Below are 9,252 nucleotides of genomic sequence, written 5' to 3'. Positions count from 1 at the left end.
TTCTAACACCATGAAATCAGGACTCTCCCTGCATTTTGCTGAGATTTTCTCCATCTGCCTTCCTCCAGTATCAACTTTGTTCTCAGAGTAGCTTCCCTCATGGTCATAAGGCAGCCACAGGTAGAAAGTGAGGTAGAGAAGGGGGAAAATGGTTACTTATGACTCCTCTTAAAAGTGAGAAAGAACATTTGCAGAAGCCTCTGCAATCTTTCCCTCAAATACAGTGAGGGCAAGTGACCACTCCTGAACCAAATATTTTCAAGGACAAATGTGCTCTGGTTTATGTAGCCAAACGTTAGCCCATGCTCGAGCTGAGGATGGCTCCTCCCTGCCTGAGAAACTCAGGCAGTGTTGGGAAGAGATGCGCCTCATGGCAGGGTTCCCTCAGGAAGAGAAGAAGAGGGACTGGAAGCCAGGTAGGTCTCCAAACCCTTTAGGTGTTCAAAACGAAAAGTCTTCTTATCGGGGACATTGTCTAGCTTCTACATTCTTTGGGGCGATCATCCAAAAACGGGAGTTTGAGATGAGTCTGATAAAGCCCTCAGTAAGGAAGTGAGATTTGAAGGTAGAGGAGGTCCGAGAGAATTGAAGGAATTGTATACCCCAGAAGAGATCCTGAAGAACTAGATCAAAAACAGGAGAAGTCGCAGATCTGAATGAAGAGAAGCTGAATACACAAAATCCTCAGAAAGATGAAAATTTCTCAGAGATGAATTCCAAAGTCTTGACCATCCCACCAACTGCTTCATGGTCTTTCCTGTCATTTAATTTGCTCCAAGTAACAAAAAGTAGCTCTGTACCCTCTGTTATTTAACACATTGCAGGGAACTTAGCTCTTCAGCTTTTTATGAACGATTTCTTCTCTGAAACGTCATATATCTGTAGGAGGTCTTTAAGTGTTAGATTTACTTTTTGTTTCCAAGGTTTAGCAGCAGCTCATCCACAGATACCACCTTGTAATGACCTAAAGACATCCCCTGAGAACAGAGATGTAGAGCTGAGAAAACCTTTCCTTACATGCCTAAGAAAAATGACTACAGGGAAATGCTTTCCTCCTGGGTTCAATCCTGTCCTGAAAACCACTTCTCTGCATGTCCTTGCAGAAGGTGGAGAGGGGAAATAGCATCCTTCCAGGTCAAAGAACAAAAGAGAAGGAGAGAAAGCCATGGAATGAATGAGTGGGATTTTGCTGCTACACCATTTCCTGAGTACACTCAACTGCCTGCCCAGACCCCACACCAAAAGGTAAGAGGGGCCAGCTACAAGAGCCGTGTGAACCTTCCAGGTCCCTGTGGGACACCAGGACTGCAGTCCTGCATGCATCCAGCCTCTGGGCTCCATCCATCCTCCCTGCATTCCAGCACAAGGCCCCAGGTTCTCACTCCACTGGTAGGTGAATGCTAAAAAAGATTATCACCAAGAGGAAGGGACAGAAGCCTGAGAAGCTGACCATGTAGTTCAAATGTGTCAGCCCCATGAAGTTCTACCCAAACTCTCCCAGATGACTCATTGCCACTACCCCCTCAGACACACCCACTCTTTCCATCACTGAGTGCAGAAGAGTTCAACCAGCTTGTCTGTAGCCACAGCCCCTAGAAACTTGGGCACTGACTCAAATCTCCACGAACAAATTCCAAAGTTGGGAAATGGGGCAAAAAAACAAACCAAACAAAAAGAAGAGGCCACTTGTTTGTGAGATTTTTCCCAGGCTCACTATTTCGTGCGTGTGAGGACCTGTGCTGGGGGTCTGGGGTCTTCGCCTAGCGAGAGGCCTCAGGTCCGTTGGCCAACAGGAGACGTTGTTGGACAGTCCGAGCAGAGGTTCCTCCTTTGTCCACACATGTGCTCACTGTTAATATGAGCTCCAGCTTTCTGTTTCTGTTTATTTGTCTGGAGTTGTGTTGTTTTAATAACCAGAAACTTGAAAAGGAGGCTGTCTTTGTTGTGTTGCCATTTGGCAGAAGACTAGAGGTTACAGTAGCAAGTGGAGCCTAAACATTTTTTTTAATCTCGATGAAAGTTGCTTCCAGATAGAAAAACTATATCCGATTCCCTGTCTCCCATTGAACCTCTGAAGGACTTCCCACACCTTACCTTCAAATAACAGAACCTCAGCCAACGAAAATGGAAAAACATAAATTTTTGCACGTAAAATGAAAAATCAGGGAGTGCAGACAGGCCTGTGTCAACAGGATATTTTTAGCCACCAGTGAATTTTTTAAATGAAGTTTTAAGACATTTAGAAATGTCCTCTGCACATGGGGCTGGGATGTGCTTTTTAGGATCTTTGCTACCCTTAGCTATCTGACCTCATTTTCAGCAGTGCATCAGATCCCCATTTAGAAGACTAGGACCTAGTGTGGTGGCCCACCCCTGTAATCCCAGCAATTCGAGAGGCCGAGGAGGGAGGATTTCTTGAGCCCAAGAGTTCAAGACCAGCCTGGGCAACATAGCAAGACCCATTCACTAAAAAGAAAAGAAAATTATAAACAAAAAAGACTAGGAACACAGAGGCCAAGGTGGGGGAGAATGATGTACATAAGCTCTTAGTAATTGGAAAGCAGAGGTGAATATCTAGATGCAACAACTCCCTGATAACCATACTTCTTAGGGCAAAGTCTTTATCATTATTCCTGATTTCATCTCTCAATATTCATTCATTGGCTCTCTTCCTAGAACTTAACTATCATCCCTTTATTGTGCATTTCTTTTGTCTTTCTCATCACAGCCTGAGTTCCTTGTCTCTACGCTTAAAGAAAAAAGAAATTAAGTGCAGAAAGAGTCCTCCTGCAAGGTTCTCAGAAACTCTGTCCCTGGATCCCAGCAGAATGGCTTTAAGACAGAGGGTGACCGTGATTGACGGGCTCTGGCGTGGCTCACTTGTCTCCAGCCCTGGCCCTTGTGTCAGGAGAGGAGATGAGTGCAGCAACTCAACCTTCCCTCTATTTCCCCCAACAGTCACGGGTGGCTAAGTCCCAACAATCAAGCTGTGGCAGTTAGAGGCAGGAAATGGAATCAGAGAAGAGAGACTCAAACTTACCCACCATGGAGAACCCAGTGTGCCTCCAGTTCTTCCAGGTCCCAAAGCCCCTGGCCAGGTTTGCACCTGAACAAATCCCCTAGGGCTCAGATGGCCTGTTGCCTTTCCTGAACTCCTTTGAGCCTGTGTCTGGATCCCCACTAGCTAGAGCTGCTTAAATACCTTCCAAGATGCTGTCCTGAGCTTCCTGCATGCAGAACTGACACCACAGGATCAAGTTGTGCACAAAATTCTGGCCTGAGAGTCAGGCCATGTGGTCCGAGCCTTTCTCCTGACCACATGAAAAACTCAGAAGACAAATTGCTTCACTTTGTTTCTCAGTTTTCACCAACTCTGACATATGATGTCTCTGAAAGTAGAAAGACAGAGTCCTATGGATCCAGTAATAGATGCCTTTTGCCGGCACCTAATATTTAAGAGTTCTTTTCTGTGGCTAGTGCTGCCTTTGATCAAATAGAACATGTGTATGGAAGCTGTAGAGATGACACTAATAGTAATACCTACATGGTGAAGATTGGGGGCTCAAGAGAGGCAACTTTTCCTACACTAATACAGGAGGAAGAAGGGAGTGAAAGACATTTTTAAGTAGCTGAAGAAGATTGTTTATAAACTGGGCTAGATTAACTCCTAAGGCCAAACACAATTCACTTTTCAACACACCACAGTGTGTGTGTGCATGCATGCCTGTAAGCTGAAAGCTTTCTTGCATTAATAAATAGTTCAAGAATACTATTGGGTTATCATGTAGCCTAGCTTGGTTTAAAAGTGAGTCAGCAATCAATCACTTATACTTTCTGTTTTTCTGATAAGTGGTAATTTATGAATACTTCCCTATATGGAGACTGATTTCAATGCAAATAGTTTAGCAATTTTTTTATTAGACATTTTCCTGGTGATGTTACTACTTTTCAGAATAAGTAGACTTTGGCAACTACAGCTACTAAAAGCTGTAGAATTTAGTATAATCGTATTTCATCAATTAAGTAAAAGAGGACATTTAAGGCAAAAATATACTTATTAATAGAGCTAATATTAATTAAGAATTAAGTTCCAGATATGTGCTAAGTGCTTTCGTGCAGAACATAATTTAGTCTTTATTAGAAACCTTCAAGATGGTTGCTATTACCTATTATTTCGATGGTGAGAAAAATACGGCTTGCAAACATTAGGTAACTGTCCAGGGTAACAGAGCTCATAAGGAGCAGAACCCTCACAGAAGGCTAGGTCTATCTGGCCCAAAGCTGGAATCTTCACCACCACACCATATTGCCTCACAAAACAGTAATGTTGGTTCAGTGGTAATTACTGAATCATTCTTTACAACACTATTAGCCAATCAAGTTTCTGACTCCTTAATATATGTTTGACTTCCTATAGATCTTTCTTTTTCAAGGAGTCTTCTAGTGAGAAAAAAGGAATGACTAACTTTTTAATTGCAAATGTAATCGAAATATGGGCACAAATAACTCTCTGTGTGTACAGCATTACACGACTTTTCACATCTCACTTTGGAGACATAGTACCCTTAATTTCTTAATAATCCAGAGGAAATTTATGTTACTTTGTACCTCAATACTGAACCATTTGTGTTACATTAAATATTGATATTTGCAGCTCATCTTAGCCATTTGTGACAAAGTTGAGCAAAATATCGTGACATGATGCATTAATAAATAACAATGTTGTACATATAACTTCCTTAAAAAATGCACTCAAATGTTAATGTTTTTAAATATTATTGAGGTGTCAATTTTTCTCAGTTTTATCTACAGATTCAACACAGTTCCAATCATAAGCCCAGCAGGTTTTTTGAGATATCGACAAGGCAATTCTAAAATTTACATGGAAAGGCAAAAGTACTAAAGTAGTTAAAGGAATTTTGCAAAAGAACAAAGTCAGAGAGCTCACACTATCCATTCACACTATGGCTTTGAGACATACTATGAAGTTACCATAATCCAGCACTGTGTTGCTTTTTGAAAAAGGATAAGCATATGGATCAATGGAACAGAGTAGACAATCTATAAGCAGACCCACACAAATGTGGTCAATTGATTTTTGACACAGTACAAATGCCACTCAATGGAAAAAAAAATAGTGTTTTTAAAAAATCATACTAGAACACTTAGATGTCTGTATGCAAGATAAGCTAAGTAATTAACTAATAAACCACTACATATGCCTCACACCTTATGCAAAATCTAATTTAAAACAGATCATAGGTTTAAATATAAAACTTAAAACTAGGCTTGGTGCAGTGGCTCACACCTGTAATCCCAACACTGAGGCAGGAGGCTTTCTTGAGCCTAGGAGTTTAAGACCAGCCTGGGTATCAGGGTGAAACCCTGTCTCTTAGAAAAATAAAATTAAAACTATCAAACTTCTAGAAGAAAACATAAGAGTATAGCTGCGTGGCCTTGAGCATGGCAAGGCATTTTTAAATATGACAGCAAAAGCAAGATTCATAAAATAAAGAAATATAAATTGTACTTTATCAAAATTTAAAACCTTTGTTCTGAGAAAGACACTGTTAAGAAAAGCAGAAGATAAGCCATAAATGATGAAAATATTAGCAAACATAAATCTGATAAAGGATTTATTTTCAGAGCATATATTTTTATAGAACCCTCAAAGCTCAACAATATGAAAAATAAAATACTGGACAAAAGATCTGAACAAGAGAAGATACATGAATGACAAATATACCTGTTAAAAGATGTTGAGCATCATTAGTCATTTAAGGAAATTCTAATTAACACCAAGCATTGGTAAATATTAAGATTAAGAGCAACTCTGAAATCTGCAGGTGGGAGTGCCAAACAGTACAGCCACTTCAGAAAACAGTATGGCATTTTTTTGTAAAGTTAAACATTCACTTGTCATAAAACTCGAAAATTCTACTCCTAGGTATTTACCTAAACAAATTCAAAATTTTTATCTTATCAAAAACCTGTACCCCCAATGGTTTTGTTCATGTTTACCAATTTGGTGAGAAATTGGACAAACAAAATTTGGATAAACAAAATATGATACATCTATGCAGTGGAATACTACTCAGCAATGAAAAGGAGCAAGTTATTAATTCAAAGGAACATGTTATTAACATTAGTGAATAGTAAATGCATTTTGCTAAGTGAAAGAAACCAGATCCCAAAGGCTACATATTGTGTGATTCCATTTACATGACTTTATGAAGTAGGTAAAACTATAGGGGCGGAAAACAAAACAGTAGTTACCAGGGATTGGGGGTGGAGAAAGAGGCAGCACAAAAGAATCTGGGGGATGATGGAGCTGTTGGACAAGATGGTGATGCTACACACTTTTCAAAACCTGTAGAACTGTACACCACAAAAAGTAAATTTTATGGTATGTAAATATTAAAAATCAACCTCAATTTCAAGAGAATACAAGATGACATAAAGTCTACAACAACTGAATCTAACTGTATTATAGATACCAAACATTTTGAAGGTTGATAAAGAAAAAAGATGACCTAAATAACTTTGGAAAACAGGTGTTTTGATCAGACGCTGTAAGGCTGAAAACAAAAAGAACTATGCACAAACATTTGCATTTCTTTTTCCCAGGAGTATGAATTAGCAATTTTGAAACTACAGGTATGAAATGGTTGAACATTTAAGTAAATGTATTGTTGATAGTGAGTGCCGGATTTCTCACTGCTGGGGAAATAGATTACAAATAATCAAAGAGGAAATTCTAGAATGAACACTGTGTTATTGGGCTGCCACTGGAGCTGTCAGCATTAATCCATTTTTAACATGTATACAAATTGGTATGTACTCAATTGCGTCATCACAAAATTTATAGGCTGAAGGCCTAGTCCCCAGTGTGACTGTGTATTTGGAGTTAGGGCCTTTAAGGAGGTAATTAAGGTTAAATGAGATCTTTAGGGTGGACCTTAATCAAATATGACTCATGTCCTTATAAGGAAAGGAAGTAACCAAGAAGGCAAGTGCACACAACAAAGGCCAAGTGAGGACACGAGGGGAAGGCAGCCATTTGAAAGCCAAGGAAAAGGTTTGAAGAGGAACCAAACCAGTCAATGCCTTGATCTTGGACATCTGGCCTCCAGAACTGTGAGAAACAAATTTCTCTTGTTTAAGATGCCCAATCTGGCATTCTGTTATGGCAATCACGGCCAACCAAGATACAAACAGACAGAAAGATATAGAAAAACCCATGTATATATTTAGGTTAGTATACACACATACATTTCCTTGTGGGTCTGCTGAGGGACCTTAGAAGCAGTGGCACCAATTTAGCAATGAGCACACCCAACTCCCAAATCTTGGTTCCTAAGTACCATTCTCCAATGAAAGAAACCAGAGATTTTTGGAAAAGCAATTGATTCCGGGGCTGGGCAAGGAAAATACAAGAGGATTCTAGAGCATCTTAAGGCACACCAGGGGATGCCTGAGCATCTTAAGTAAGGATCCTAGAGCATCTTAAGTAAGGATTCTAGAGCATCTTAAGTAAGGAAGTGCTAAAGAAAAAATTGAAAAAGATAGGACACATCAAATGGAAGCAGAAGTAAACCTGGAAGAGCTATCAAAGAGCAAAGTTGGAACATATCAGCAACAAAATATTTTATGAGAAGAATGGATTTCAATTTGAGAATAAAACAAATATCCATGAGTGAGTCCATACTGATGTTAATAGATTATTAAATAAATAAATAAATGAGGGTGAAGGAACAACTATTCCTTACAAGTGAATTCCATTACTGAATATAAAAGGAATGAGTGCAAGCACCCATAGACCACCACAGTAATTATTGCTTAAGGTAAAATCCGCCAATGGACGTTAAAACCAATGAGCAAAAGAGTAAGAAGAAACAGGATATTTGTGTAGCTTCCAAGTATCTCCCCTCAAAATGCCTGTTAATTGCAAAATATCTTCTCCCAAATTCTTGTTAATCGCAAAGGGAGAAATAGCAACTTTACAATGGCCCCTGGCCAGCAGCACTTTGATGAAGTGATCAGGGTTAACATCATAATACTAAGACAGACCAATGTCATGTACCCTGATATGGTTTGGCTGTGGTCTGCACCCAAATCTCATCTTGAATTGTAGCTCCCATAGTTCCCATGTGTCATGGGAGAGACTTGATGGGAGGTAATTGAATTTTTGGGGCAGGGTCTTTCCTATGCTGTTCTCATGATAGTGAATAAGTCTCATAAGATTTGATGGTTTTATAAAGGGATTTCCTTGCACAAATTATCTTGTCTGCCACAATGTATGACGTGTCTTTTGCCTTCCACCATGGTTGTGAGGCCTCCCCAGACATGTGGAACTGTGAAGCCATTAAACCCCTTTTTCTTTATAAATTACCCAGTCTTGGGTATGTCTTTATCAGCAACATGAAAATGAACTAATACATACCCCCTAGCATGAGTACTACACATCACCTCTGTGCTGTTCTTCTGCAAAATACACAACTTTAATCTTGAGAAAACACCAAGCAAACCCAAATACCCTGTAAGGTATTATCTGGCCAATGCTCTTCAAAAATGTCAAGGTCTTGAAAGAGAAGAAACGACTGAGGAACTATCACAGACTGAGGAGACTGAGGACACCTGACAATTAAATGCAGGGATTGGACATTGGACCAGAATGAAAATCAATGTAGAAAAACCAATGAAATCTGAGTATTTTTTTGTTAAATGCATATACGAATACTAAATTTTTATCATGGTGCCATGGTTATAAAATATGGTAACATTAAGGGAAGCTGGGTGAAGGGTGTGCCTGAACTATCTGTCCCATCTTTGCAACTCTTCCTCCTAAGATGAAAGGAAGAGAAATAAAAGGCAAAACTGAATCTTTTGAACTTGGAAAGAAGGAAGAGAGTTATGGAAATCAGTGAATTGGTATTATTAGTGAACAACACTCACTACCACCTAAAGTGAATGGAAAATGAGTCTGTTTCATAGGACATGTTGATAGAGACTCAACCAGCAAACATGAGATTAGAAGTTAAACAACGCAAGTGAACTCTAGCCCGGCCCTGTGGCTCTCCCTGCAAAGTCTGATCAATTACTTAATGTTGTTGGGACTCCGCTTTTTCACATGAGGCTCAGTTTTCACCAAATTAAAGATGGTGATAACACTAATGATGTCCCTTAAGGAAACAATGAATTTAAGCTGTGCCATGGAAAAAGAGGTAATTTCTGTTTGGGGATCTGTTTCTT

The sequence above is a fragment of the Rhinopithecus roxellana genome, chromosome 15 (assembly GCF_007565055.1).
Source record: "Rhinopithecus roxellana isolate Shanxi Qingling chromosome 15, ASM756505v1, whole genome shotgun sequence".
Lineage (NCBI taxonomy): Eukaryota > Metazoa > Chordata > Mammalia > Primates > Cercopithecidae > Rhinopithecus > Rhinopithecus roxellana.
This window is presented reverse-complemented; position numbering follows the sequence as displayed.